We start from the raw sequence: 14,797 nt of genomic DNA on the forward strand, positions 1-14,797 counted from the left end.
CATCGAACACCTTTTTGAAACTGCCAACTTGTCATGTAAAACCCCTCGCCAGGTGCATTATAGGAATAAATAACTGAATAAATAAACAGTGCCGATGGTCGCGACGATCGGCGGTAGAAGTGTCGCGACGATTCCAGTTGGAGGCGAGCCAAGGCACGATGACCCTTGTGGGAGGCGAGCCAAGACATGGTGAAGGCAATGGTAAAGGGGTCCCGGCTGCATTGCCGTTGCCAGCGAACTAGAACGGCGGGTGTCAGCGGGGGCCTTCCACCGCCACAACTACACGCGCAACCTTGAGCAAGAGGCGGCCTCAGGGCAAAGGCCCCCGTTAGGCCTCAAATAGGCCTCATCATGGACAGAGCCTTACGCTGCTCTCACAGGCCGCTACGAGCAGGCACCAGCTAGGGCTGCTCCAAATGGCGTCACACGAGCGGCCAGTCCGCGTGGGCACAAACAGGCAGGTGCGTCCTCAGGGCCATCTCAGGAAACCGCAGCAGGAGCTCTCGGAACGGCGTACTGGATCCTGGGTCTTCCAAATCACGGGTGCGCCTCGCCTGCTCGGTCAGCGCCCGCCTTCTCTTCTTCCTTTTCTCTTCTTCAATTTTCTTGATGCTGCCAAGCACGCAACCTGTCGCTGGTTCGCCTTCTTCTGCTTGTTCTGTCTTTATTCATTTCGGCACAAGATTTAAAGCCCTCAAACGTTCTCACAGAGTCCACGTTCACATACCTTAAGTCTAATTAAGCCCCTGCACTACAGTACTCAATGAGCTTGATTCAAATATCTGCAATCGTGTGATGCTCGTATAAGCGGACCTACAACATCCTACCCAGTTTTGGCCATGGTTGACCTGGCAAGGGGAGTATAAAGGAGCAGTCGTCACCTCAATGCCTTTGTCCGCTTCCTGACACATACTACATGTTTGGATGATTTACTCAACTTGCTTTTCTACTGCTGGCAACCAGAGCCTTTCTCTTAACCTTGCTTTGGTTCGTACCACTCCAGAAATTTAATTTCGTGGTTTAACGCACCAAAACCACGCTTCTATTATGAGGCACGCCGTAGTGGCCAACTCCTGGTTAATGTTTACCACCAGACGACCTTTAACTTGCGCCATATTCGCAGGACACGGCGTTTTTGCATTTTGTCCCCATCGAAATGCGGCCACCGCGGCCGGGGTTCCATCCCACGAACTCGTGCTAAGCACAGCAATGCCATATCCTCTAAGCCACCGCGCCGTGTTACCACTCTAGGATGAGCCTCGTTAGCAGAGGCAATTACGGCAGGCATAAAGGCTTCGGGAACCACAAGCCAATGGCTGTGGAAGATCAGGTTTTCCACTACTGAAACTTTGTCACCTACTCTGTACAATGTCACAAGCTCGCCCAGGGGAGACCTGTGAACCAGATATTGCGGTTGTATATAGGTTGTGCTTTGTTGCAGCGCTCTGTTTTCCGACTCAGCCTGTTCAAGCTGTTCACTGGTAATGCCAGAATGAATTCGGACCATAGACACCACTTTGTCTAATGCAGTTTCGTTTTGATGACACGGGGAGACATGAAAGCGCGTCTCTGACCAAGGCTTGGTGGTTAGTAAGCAGCGTGAGGTGGCGAACCCTCAAATAGATATGCCACCATCTGCATGCCCAAAGACATATAGAAGTGTTTCACGTTCTCGCACTGAGTATTTATTTTCTGCTGCTAAACGCGCTCCCGACGAAAAGGTGACAGGGGGCAGTTCATTTCCATCCACCTGTTAGAGAACTGCGCCAAGCCCGTAGTTCGAAGAGTCGGCGGAAACGACAACTGGAAAGATGCATCGGACTTTCGCGGTACGGTGCTGGACGAAAGTGCCTCTTTTATCTTTCGAAAACTATCGTCTGCTTCGTTTAACGACAAGAATGGCTGCCCATTCCGCAGAAGTGTATACACTAAGTCAACAATGCCTACTAAATTAGAAACGAGCCTAGCGTTGTACTCGATTAGGCCTAGAAATGATCGTAGAGCGGCTGCGTATGTGGGTGCCGGGTTGCTCTTTATTAAACGAACATTTTCTGTCAGTGGCACAATACCACTCGCTGCGGCCATATGTTCCACAATTTAGCGTTCCTCCGTATTGAAGATATTTCCTGTTCAGCTTGAGTCCTCTCTCTAATACGCATGAGAATTGCAACAAGGTTGGCTGTGGACGCCCCTCTGCCTTTCCCGAAAACGATGTTGTCATTAGAGAAAGAAACGCCGCAACATCACTGCATAATTTTTGACATGCTATGCAATACAGAAGGCGTGGTGACCACATGTATGCAGACATGCTTAAAACGGAATAAATCGCGATGGGTCACCAATACTCTTAGATTTCGGCTGTCAGGATGGAGCACAACTTGACGGTGCGTTGCCCCCCTCATGCTGAGAAGTGTGTTGTCTCCACACGACTATGCAATAGCCGTTGTGCGTGAGGAAGGGGGAAAGTATTGTTACAACGACTTAGTTTGTGGCCTGGATGTCTACACGCACGCGAATACCTCCGTCTTTCTTTTTTGACCACCATAATGGACGACACCCATTCCGATGCCTCTGAGCGCTCTATAACCTCCATATTATTCAAACGATGGAGTTCTTCCGAGACCAATGGTCGCAGTGATAGTGGAAACCGCCTAAGTTTTGATGCAGATGGCTTTACAGTGGAGCATGTTTTGAACTCCTTCCACAGGAACGTTAACTGGCTGCGTGGCCTCGGTATGGACAGAAGATTGTTCACTTCGAGCTTTTATGATGAGCGTAGTAGTCTCAAGACACTGAAGGGACGCGGCCTCATTTTGGAGGACAAGTGCTTTAAAAGGGTCAACATACAAGAGCGAGGTGCTTTTCTTCAACAACATAAAGAAGAGGGCATGTCCTGCAATTGCTGTACTTCACTTTTGGGAAGAAACGATGGCGGACATCAATCGGCTGCTTTCAATAGCCTACCTGCTTCGCCCAAGAGCCGCAAGACACGCGTCCTTCGAAGTGATGCTGTGGGGATTGGGGAATTCGACGCGCCATATCGCGGGCGCATTTCACCCATATTCTGCAATCCAAGCCAAGTCGCCCTTGCTCCGAACCAGTTTTTAGCGGTGGCGCTCCACTCGTGGTGGTTCGCGGTGAGGGCGGAGCTAGTGACGTCATGGAGCGGCCCCTGGTGGCTACTGCCGTAACGGGACGGAGCTCTCTTTCTCCTTGAGAAGGCGCCCGGTACGTACAATGCTCTCTCTCGTCCGCCGACACCTTTGTGACTAGGATTGAGCTCACGCACGGTGCCTTTGCCCGTGCGGGGAGCGCGTACCTCGTGTTGTTTCCTATCCCGACGCTAAGCCGAAGAACGGGTGCCTAATGCTCGCGCGAGGTCGTACCACGCCGAGCAGCACTCATCGGAGGCTCAAGCCGAAGGAGATTGCCCAAGCTTTCGCGAGTTGGCCCATTGGTTATCGCGAGAGCATGTAGCATAGCCGCCGGGACTTTTTCTAGCGGCGCGTCCCAGCTTGAGCCTGTGCTCTCGCAGCGACGTGCTACAAGCGCCCCTAACTGTGTTTTTCGCCCTTGGTGCGGGATACCTTTGGTTCCCCGCCGTCCCAGGACCGGGCGTTCGTGCAGTGTTGGGTGCCGTTGGAGACAATAAACGGTTTCCGTCAACTTAGGGCAATACTGTGTTTTTGCGTGCGTCGCTCGGTAGCCCCTTGTGGCCTGAGCTCGCGCGCAGCGGCGCTAGAGGCTGACGGCTGACGCGGCCCTGTGGCTCGCAAAGCTCGAACCGCGGTGGTCGGTACTCTTGTGAGACCCTAAGACCCCACAATGCTTAAAAGATCATGCGACATAATGGAAACTGCTGATCCTGAATCTACAAGGGCCCTTATGTTTGCACTGCGAACCGAAACCGTAACGGGAATTACAGTGTCATCACCGACGGAATGCACAAGGATTCTTGTTGGATGAATCTTGGCTGCCTACCTCACGTACAGAAGCGGCGTGTCATTCGTTACACAGTGAGGGGATGTGAACAATGATACCATAATTGGAAACGCTTGCCTATGGCGTGTTGTGCCATTACCACAAGCCCGGATTCCGAATCTGCAAGATGCAGAATCTATCCTGCGAGCGCCCTAATTCTCCCTTCACAAGTCAAGATGCTGAGCCGTCAGGCAGCGGTGTCCTGCGGGAGAAGCCTCGGCGAGCAGCGTGTTTGGACGTGTCAGCGTGTGCCAGACAGCCCGGCGCCGCACCTCCCTTTGCCTGGAGGTCTCCGCGCGCGCGAACTTTGAACCGGGTGGCCAGCGCGGTCGCTGGTTGGACCCCTCGGACGACCGGTTGTGTGCTGACTTTGTATTGGGCCGTTTGAGTGACAATGGTTCTCGGGGATTATAAAGCGGCGAGGAGGCCGCCTCGAAAACAGGATCCGCCGACCCACCGGGAGAGAGTGTCGCTCCCGACTGGGGTGAGATGTGTCACGCGTTTTCGCCGGACTTCGTCGTGCGAGAACTGTCGCGTTTGTTGTGAGCACTCGGCCCCAGTGCCGACCCGTTCATGTCCTGTATGATAACCTGTATATAATGTATAAAGTCCCTTTTGTTATTCTCATCGACGCCAGGCTCGGAGTCTTCGCTACCAACGCTCTGTCACGAAACGGGTGACGAGCGCTAGGGGACCACAAAGCCGTAATCGTGGTGCAGCGGTGCAAGTTCGTAACACTGGATGGCAGCTACGGGATTGGCCGGCATCAGCTACCTCGGCGCGGTGAGTGCCTGAAGTTTACCTCAAACACCAGACTTTCTCTGACACAGGTTATAGTAGCTTAGGGAAGGATTTGGTGTTGCATTGTGATAACCTTGTGTGTTTCAAGCCTAGTAAGAGTGTTTTGAAAACCAGGGGATGCTGAGGGGGTAGACAGGGCAGTGTGTGAAATACTTGCATATGTCTTACTAGTAGTGTTATAGTAGCGTACGGCAGGTATATTCAAAAAGGGTAAATAGCAGGAGGACAGTGTGAACGATGGAGAAGTACAAGGTGAAGGAACTTCTCGAAATTTGTGAGGAGTTGGGCATTGAGTTGGGCTCAACCAAAAGAAAGAATGCGATCCTTGAGGTCATGAGGACTGGGGACGTAACGGCTGAGGAAGCCGCAGAGGCCTTGGCGGGTATCAATGAACGTCGGGAAAGGGAGGAAAGGGAGAAGGAACGTTGCGAGCAGGAAAGGAGAGAACAGGAACGTCGCGAAGAGGAAAAGGAGGAAAGGAGAGAACAGCAACGTCGCGAGGAGGAAAGGAGAGAACAGGAACGTCGCGAAGAGGAAAAGGAGGAAAGGAGAGAACAGCAACGTCGCGAGGAGGAAAAGGAGGAAAGGAGAGAGATTCGTGAGCACGAGCTTAAAATGAAAGAGTTGGAGACCCGAAATAGCTCGCCAGCGCCTAGTCTCACTTCTAATGTTCCAAGAATACGCGATCAACTTCCACCCTTTGTCGTCGGAGAGGATATGGCCAAATACCTCGTGAAATTTGAGCACGTGTGCGAACGGAATAGCATTGAGCGATCCCTCTGGGCACAGAATCTGTTAGCGTTGCTTCCTGGGGAGGCATCAGACGTAATAACTTGCTTATCGAAAGAGGCGTTTGAGAGCTACAGTGATGTGAAGGAAGCGCTACTGCGGAAGTACAAATTGTCGCCCGAAGCTTTCCGGCAGAGGTTCCGGTATGCAAAAAAGGGTAAGGAGTCGAATGTTGACTTCGCGTTTCGTCTAAAAGCCGACCTGGTGGAATGGCTGAAGGGCGAAGAGGTTTATGACGACCGCGACAAAATTGTCGAATGCATCGCGTTGGAGCAGTTCTACCGTTGCATTGATGAGGATGTCCGGCTCTGGCTGCAAGATAGGCTAAAGGATGTTAAGCTAAACAAGGCAGCAGAGTTAGCGGAAGAGTATTACACACGCCGCAGCTTGCACAGCAAGGCAGTGCGCGTAGAAAAAGCTGATAGGAGAGATTGGTTTTCCGGGAAGTCCGACGAACGGAAGCAAATCACGCGTCGCGAGTTTCGGGACGACGAATCCCTTACCAAAGAAACTGTAAGGGAAGGACAGAATGCATCTCAGAATGATGCCGATGGTCCGAAACAGCGAAACGAAATGACGCGTTCTTTTGAAAAACGGAAACCGTTAACCTGCTACAATTGCAAAAAGCAAGGGCACATCGCTGCAAGCTGCCCAGAGAGAATTGCTTTTGCAACGATACAGGAAACTCACAAGAACATACGTCTATTGGAGCCCTATGTGCAGGAAATTAAGGTAAACGGCAAGAAGTGCCGAGCACTGCGGGACTCTGCAGCAACTATGGACGTTGTTCACCCGTCTTTCGTCTCCTCGAGTGATTTTACGGGAGAGTGCGTTAGGATACGGCAAGTGGCCGAGAAGGAGAGTGTCTGTTTACCGATCGCAACGGTTATCATTGAAGGAGAATTTGGGAAACTTAACACCGAAGCCGCTGTGTCAGCCGCCCTCCCGGAGCAATTTTCCTACCTCTTCTCAAATAGCTCGGAGCAGCTGCTGAGGGATCACGGCAAATCATTCTTTGCCGACGTGGCGTACATGGCCCCCACGCGATCCAAAGCGCGCCCGCTGTCGAGGGAACTTGACTTAGCGTCGGTGAGCGAACAGCGGTGCGGTACAGGGACCGATCAGGGTAACTTGAGTGGCGAGCAGTCACGGGAGAGGCAGAGCTCGGAGGCTGGCCTAGGCGAGCGGGTCCTGGAGGTGAGTGGGAGTGACGCGTGCAGTGCTAGCCGCGATATAGACGCGACGCCGCAATTAGGCAACGCGGGCTCCACACTCGCTCCGGTTTCCGCCAGCTGGCAGGAGCAGGCTGCAGTTGAAAGGGAAACTCGGATTCGCGAGCAACAAGAAGACTGTTCATTAGCCGATCTGAGGAAGAGCGTAAAACGGGGAGTGAAAAAAAAAGAGGGTTTCATTTGGCAAAGAATCTGGCTTATTGTACCGCCGCTACACGGATAAGCAGGGTCGCAAATATAAGCACCTTCGGATTCCGCGAAAATATCGCCGGGAAAAATGAATGACCTCATTTGCTTCCTCAGTAGTATGTTTTCGGTCCAAAGCGATTTCAAGGGGACCATTCTATTTGTCATTATTATTGCTGATTATTAATTGTTTCTATTTTGGTGGGTTGTTAATTTGAAAACTGATTGTTTGAGCCTTGTGTGCTAGATCGTACACCTGCCTCTTGTTGCAGCGGGAGCAAAAGGGGATAGCGATTTAGTTAGGTTGATTTGGATTATGGCCTTGTCTGGTGTTTGACGGGAGACAGAGGGCACTTGCTCGTGTTGGGTGTTGCCTTTTGCCGGTCGGTTTTGCAAGCTGCAGAACGACCAAGCGGGACCAGTGGCGAGAAGCAAGGTCTTAGGAACGACCCGAGCGGAGCTGGTCAAGGTGCCTTGGCGACGACGTGGTGAGCAGAGCTCCTGTCCTGGCGAGTCGGACCTGGGCACGTGAAGTTACCTGGCGTCCCGACACTGGACGTGAACTTGGACGAGCCTGACGAACGTGCGCGCCTGGCATCCGAGCCACGTGGAGGCAGCTCGTCTTCCCGGCGCCTTATCTGAGGGCGGGGATGCTGTTGTGCCATTACCACAAGCCCGGATTCCGAATCTGCAAGATGCAGAATCTATCCTGCGAGCGCCCTAATTCTCCCTTCACAAGTCAAGATGCTGAGCCGTCAGGCAGCGGTGTCCTGCGGGAGAAGCCTCGGCGAGCAGCGTGTTTGGACGTGTCAGCGTGTGCCAGACAGCCCGGCGCCGCACCTCCCTTTGCCTGGAGGTCTCCGCGCGCGCGAACTTTGAACCGGGTGGCCAGCGCGGTCGCTGGTTGGACCCCTCGGACGACCGGTTGTGTGCTGACTTTGTATTGGGCCGTTTGAGTGACAATGGTTCTCGGGGATTATAAAGCGGCGAGGAGGCCGCCTCGAAAACAGGATCCGCCGACCCACCGGGAGAGAGTGTCGCTCCCGACTGGGGTGAGATGTGTCACGCGTTTTCGCCGGACGTCGTCGTGCGAGAACAGTCGCGTTTGTTGTGAGCACTCGGCCCCAGTGCCGACCCGTTCATGTCCTGTATGATAACCTGTATATAATGTATAAAGTCCCTTTTGTTATTCTCATCGACGCCAGGCTCGGAGCCTTCGCTACCAACGCTCTGTCACGAAACGGGTGACGAGCGCTACGGGACCACAAAGCCGTAATCGTGGTGCAGCGGTGCAAGTTCGTAACAGGCGGTACAGCAAGACGAGGCAGCATTGTCCTGGGAAGACCCGCGGCAGTACCTTTGCGACAGGTAGCTGCGTGAATCCTCAGAGGTCCCGCCGAAATGCGGTACGCGCGGTGAACCATTTCCACGAGTATTTACACGTCCAACGTTTTAAGGAGCAAATCCTCTGAAGTAGATCTTTGGCTGCTCTAATTGCGCCGCCAGGACGACTGCCCCAGATAGCAAGAGACACCCCTTCATGTATAAAACGCTTTCACAAGCTCTCAAACGATGCACCCGCCATGAACACATCAAGCAGGAAATCTTCTCGTGAAAGAAAATACCACTAGGAAGAAAGCTCACGCAACGCGATAACAAACTCATTGACTGATTTTTTGTGATTGCAGAATGCGCCTCCCAAAGCGGTGCTGTTCGCCACAGTATGCCTTGTTGAGGTAAAGCGCGCGCGAGGAGCTGGGACTGCGATGTCGTGCGATGACCTACCAGCAGTGCCCTTGCTATCAACTGATGCTTTATTAGTAGCAAGTGGCTCTCCATGTTTTGCGTTGTCCGAAGGTGAAAGCCGCAGAGTTGTTAAATATTCGTTGAACTTCGACGCCGAGAGCGTGAAGCACAAGCGCGTTGCGCCATTCCGGTGTACACTAGGACGCGCCAGTGGTGAGGACGAAGTTCTCGAAAACGTGACTGAATGGCAATCACTTACACCTGCATGCCGATTTTAACAAAATTGAATAGGATGATGTATCTTTCTTTTGTCGGAACATGTACATTTCATTCCCCTTGTGGTAATGTAAAAGAAAAGTTATACATGTCCTATTGAGGCAATGAGTATGCCCTCTTAGGAAGGCTATCATAGGAAAAACGATAAAGCTAGATAAATGTTTTCTTAATAGATATTCCTGACCTGAAAATTCCTGGATTCCTGACCCATAGACATCTCGGCTACCCTGACTCCGAGGTCATCCTTGATTGCTGTTCGCAGCCGCAGTAGTACTAGGGATAGCGTTTCCACCCAGTGCTTTCTGTCGAGCGTGGTGGTCTATGACGCCTTCAGTTGTCGGTGGAGACAATCGACGATGCCGTTGCTCTGTGGATGGTAAGCCGTGGTGTTATGAAGGCGCGTGCCGAGCAGTCTGGTCAGAGCAGAAAAAAGAGAGCTTTAGAATTGCCGGCCTCAGTCAGTAGTTTTTCGCAAAGGGCAGCCGTACCGCGACACCCACGTAGCAACAAATGCTTCCGCCACTGTTTCGGCCGTGAAGTCTTGTAGAGGCGTCGCCTCAGGTCACCTTGAGTACCGTTCGACTCACGTGAGGAGATACCTGAAACCATGGCACACCAGAAGAGGCCTTACTATGTCTAAACGCACGTGGTCAAGACGCCACTCTAGTGGGCGAAATGCTGCACCACTGAATCCGTGTCTTGTGGTACTTTCACGGCTTCGCAGGCTTGGCAGCTTCTTGCCCAGCTTCGAACATCATTGTGGATCCCTGGCCAGACGAAATGGCCTGTGATAAGCGTCTGCGCCACAGTGATGACAGAATGGCTTATCCCGTGCAGTGAATCGAAGATTGGCGGCCGAAACTGTTGGCGCACGAATGGGTGAGAAGCTGCTTGCGGTGTGCCGCATGTCACCAGTGTTGTTGTGTAGTACAGTGGAACTTACGCAAGCTGTAGCGATGAGCCCTTTGCCGAAATTCGCGGCGCTAGGGGCGTTTTTGCTGGGTGGATGGAGGCTAGAGCTTGGAAATCCACAGGGTGCCGGATGTCTGTAGAAAATTTGCAGATATTGGAAAGTTGCCGAAGCTCACGTTCTGAATACGAGGAGCAGTTGTTCTCGCAAACGAAGGTTAACAGCTTGTAGTCGGTCAGAATGTCGGTCAAGAACAAGAAATGGTCAAGAACAAGAACCCCAAAAGTTGTCGGTCAAGAACAAGAAATGTAAATGCTTGACAGTGCAATAGATAGCCAACATCGCCCTCCTGAAGGCGATGTAGCCCGCTTCTGTAGGTTTGAGGCGTTTTGACAAAATGCCCATCGGTCTCCAGTCTGTGCCATCTTGCTACTGCAGTACCGCGCCCACTGCGGTGGCCGACGCGTCTACCATAATGCGAGTTGGCTGGTTGGGCAACACATCAATCAGCAACACTGCAGTCACCAACCGTGTTTTCGTTTACTGGAAGGTGTGTGTATGCTCTGAGGACCAGTGGAAGGTAGACTTTCTTTAAGTCGCGACGCAGCAGGTCGGTAAGCAGCTGAAGAACTTGCGCACAGGGTGCTATGAAGTGCCTGTGAAAATTTATGAGCCTTAGAAACTCGTGCAACTTTCGGAAGGAGGTTGGAGAGGGGAAGTCCTCGATTTCCCGCACCCGTTATTGCAGTGGATTGATGCCTTGGGGTGACATGCGATGACCGAGAAAATCCAGGGCTTCAATTCCGAAAATGCATTTCTGGAGTTTTAGAACCAATCCGGGCTGGTCCAGTCGCTCAAATATAGCTCTTCGTTGTGTTCGTCTATACGACTTGCAACGAGAATGTCGTCAATTTAGACGAAAATGAACGGGAGTACGCTCGTAACCTCGTCTAGGATCCTTTGAAAAGTTTGCACCACAATCTTCAAACCGTAAGGTGTATGGATAAACTGAAGCAGGTCAAACGTAGTAGTGATTGCTGTCTTCGGAGTGTCGCTGGGTTCAACAGGAATTTGGTGGTACGCGCTCGTTAAATTGATCTTGCTATATATTTTGGTTCCTGCGAGACAAGCGCTGAAGTCATGTATATGGGGAAGGGGATATTGATTTGAAGTAGGGATGGAATACAGAGCTTGGTAATGACAACAAGACCATCAGTCGCCACGGTCCTGCTTTGGAAAGGGATGGAGAGATGAAGACCTATTGCTGGACAGAGGGCTAATAGCGCCGAGCTGAAGCATGTGTTCGAACTCACGGCGTGCGACTTCCAACCTGCGTCCAGTTAGCCTCCGCGACCCGGCGGAGACAGGCTTCACGGGCAGCGCATCGTTACGGGGTTTCATAGGTTGCCGGTACTCAGGAAGTATTTTGTAAGTTGAGGCCGGCCGAAACGTATGGGTGCCAAATGAGGTGACGTTGTACTTCAGTCAAGTACATCGAGGGATGTGACGTTATCATTTAGGCACCGATCGTGAGCACTCACATCTAGGTTGAAATGTCGGAGGATGTCCGCGCACAGTATGGCAAGGCTAACGTCGGCGATGACAAAGACCCATCTGTGCAAGCGCCGGAGTCTGATATGTTGCTTTAATCACCGGAGCCCATACGATGTGATGGCAGTGTTTTCCAGTGCGTAGAGCGTGCGTGTGGACTTGCCGTGTGGGTGATCTGCGGATGTGGTGGGAATTATCGACAGCTCGGCTCCAGTGCCGACGAGGAGGCGGGTGCCGCTGATGCGGTTGACTACGAAGAATAGGCGGCTTGCGCGAGGGCCGATGTCGCATACCGCCGTTAGCGACTTGCCGGCGCGTTTTCCGTCCGTTAACAGGGCTGGGTGCAGTGACTTGTTTGCTCGCGAAAGCGACGGTGGTACCAGCACAACTGCCGCGGTGAGTCTCCAGGCGCGTTGCGAGACTCAGAAGGCGAATCACGGCGCCGAAGTTGGTCACCAGTGTTGGCACTCGTCGTCAGCGTCTTTAGGGAACCGGTAAAACGGCCGACTGAATCTTCTAGGCACTAGGGTTGTTCTCCTGGCTCTGAGACTCTCGAAGCAGCGATAGGTAGCTGGGCCGCAGGCGAACAGTTGCATATACGGTATGACAGTGCAGGTAATCGATAGAGACTGGTCTTTTCGAAACCCTCCACTACAGCGCATGCTTACTGTGGGAGGTGTTGCAAGAACAGCTCGCGCAAAATTGGAAACGGGATCCCGCTTATGGAGTGCTCATCCTGTGACTGACACAACCGGTGCAGGAGTTGTGACGGTAGTTACTTGCAGAGTTCCTCGGAGAGGAGCTGTTGGATCCTGCTCTTTTGCAATTGCTGGAGGCACTGCATCACCATGCCTTTCGGGTCGTCGTATCTTGTAGCCGCAACCGTACCTGCTAGCAAGTCGTCTATGGCATCGGCGATATCGAGAAACACCGCGCTGGAGACGTGCACCTACTTTCCTGTCTCTGAAGTGATGCAGCAGAGTTGAAAACAGGCCTTTATTGGCTTAAACCAAACTCGGGGATTCTTGGGCTAAAAGCTGGGCTGCTGAATCTCTTCAGTGATGAGAGGAGACGTAATCGTGGCGTCGTCTCAGTCAGCCGGAGTAGGAGCAGCGTCGTCCATGGCTAGTGTTCGAGAAAAAAAAACCGTAGATGTCGTGGGTCACCACTTGTTGTGAACTCGGTTTAGCAGAGGGAATTAATACGCGTTCTGACAGCTTGAGAACGGACAGTTTACTGGCTTTATTCAGACGTAAAAGAAGGTTCGCCGAGTGACTCTGGTGGCGCCCCACTCGGGTAGACGCATCGGCTCCAAGGAAGAGCAGAGGGGAATGACCCCCGCAGTGAGGCATGTTGATGTAAACTAGATTTTCGGAGCACGGGGCAATGACCTCCACGACAGACAGTCGCTACACTGTCATCCAGAAATTTATACTTTTGCTATTTATAGAAGTAATGTAGGAATTCAAGCTTTCCATAGTTTTATTCTGAACAAGTTTCCAGCCTAGAAACAGTCTTGCAAATAATTCTCGTTATAGTAGTTTGGAACCGATAAGTTTCCCAAACGTATGAATTGGCCAAAAAGTACGAATTTAGAAAATTGGTTCAGTGATCTCAAAACATGTCATTTTATTCTCTGAGCCACGGTGTTCAATAGAAATACCGTGCTTCATAGGTTATTTCATTCCCTCGAACTCCACACTGATCAGCGACAATTGCTTCTCTTTTTCCTTGCTGATTCGCGCCCCATTTTTTTTCCGCTTCCAACACTTCGTGGCAGACATAGTCCACCACAACACCGACCACCTGGAGATCACAACGAACTATCGTGAAAATACGGAGCAAAGCTAAGATAACCAGCACCCTCGATAACAAAAACAGAACTGGGCACAAAAGCCCGCGGGTGCGCAATATGGAATGACACGAGTTACTTTTCCGCCCATCCAAGATTCTTATCTGTCCGGACTATAGTGTAATTAGGTGAGCAGACCTTGTGTTCATTTCAGTGCAGTTATGTGGCTCGACCTTGTGTTGCTGTGTTTCTGAGTTGACTTTCAGTTGAATTGATTTTAAGGGAATTTTTTTATATCTATGGGCTTTGTTATTGGGGCGTCTCTATGTGAAAGGGAGCAGCCGCTACCAAATAAAGGTAACTACATGTCCTACGTGCCATTTATTAGGTTTACAAGATCTGACAAAATCAGCCTGGTACTACCCAAACCTTATCCCCCATGGAATTCTTGAATTCCATTGACTGCTCGCCCTCACCTGCTTTCATGTATATGTATTTCTAATCCTTTTCATGATGTCATTTTGTGTGTGTCGGCTATGTTTCGTTTTCTCACTCCTGCAGTAGCCCACTGAATAGCTGCGTCATTGCGATATAGCTAGATTACAATATATTATGCAAATAAACAAATTGTTCGTTCAGGTATTTATGATTGCACTTATGATTGACTTGACCACAAGCGTCGTACCCCGTACAAGACACACGAATACAGAATATGTGCCAGTTGCATCCGCACCCTAAGTATGGCAAGCCTTGGAAGACAGACAGACAACGGTTAACCAAGGGGTTTACGTTGAGTTAGTATCATTGCTCTTCCATCACGGTTCTGCCCAAAAACGTTGCATAACGTAATTAGAAAATTTATGACTGCAATAAGCATTCAAATCCATTCATCTACTCTAGTAAAAGAGAACAAAATGAAAACTTGACACACAAGCACTGCTGTTAACTAGGATGCGTTCAAGGCAAAAAGAACAGCTAATAACCTAAGAAGAACATGCACAGGCAAACACCAAGTCAGCCTGATTCATCACTAAAGCAGAAAACAAAGCGAAGAGAAACCTCATTATTTGGGTGAGAAGGTAATGCACAAACTATCACACATCAGTAAATGCATCCTCGCAATTTTACAAAAGCACGCAGGAAAATACTAATTAATAAAACATGACAATTTAGAACACAAGAAGCTCAAAGCAATGATCCTGGAAGTTTATGATCTCTAACACTCAATCGATGCCCTACAAAACAAGGAATGAATAAATGAACTCTATTTCTAAAAGACACATGCTCATATTGTAAACCTTGGTTTATTCTACATACTAGGGCTTCAAAGAAAGTGTTGCTGTTTGCAACAAGTGTACAGGCATTTCGCTCTTGATTTCCCTAATGAAAAAACCTATACAATTACGTATACGACCCACTCGATTTCACACATGACAGATATGCTTTCATACAGGACCTATATGTTTTCGTACAGGACCGATTTGAATTTATATAGATTATTATCGCAGCTATATAGAACCGATATGGCTTAGC

General features: G+C 50.7%; 1 protein-coding gene across 3 annotated transcripts in view; it reads left to right on the top strand.

Moving 5' to 3' along the window:
* Positions 1-14,797, top strand: part of LOC139050375 (uncharacterized) — a 412,530-nt gene that overhangs the window by 307,962 nt on the left and 89,771 nt on the right. The gene's annotated exons all lie outside the window — the stretch shown is intronic.

Source organism: Dermacentor albipictus, chromosome 10, assembly GCF_038994185.2.
Source record: "Dermacentor albipictus isolate Rhodes 1998 colony chromosome 10, USDA_Dalb.pri_finalv2, whole genome shotgun sequence".
Classification (NCBI taxonomy): Eukaryota; Metazoa; Arthropoda; class Arachnida; order Ixodida; family Ixodidae; genus Dermacentor; species Dermacentor albipictus.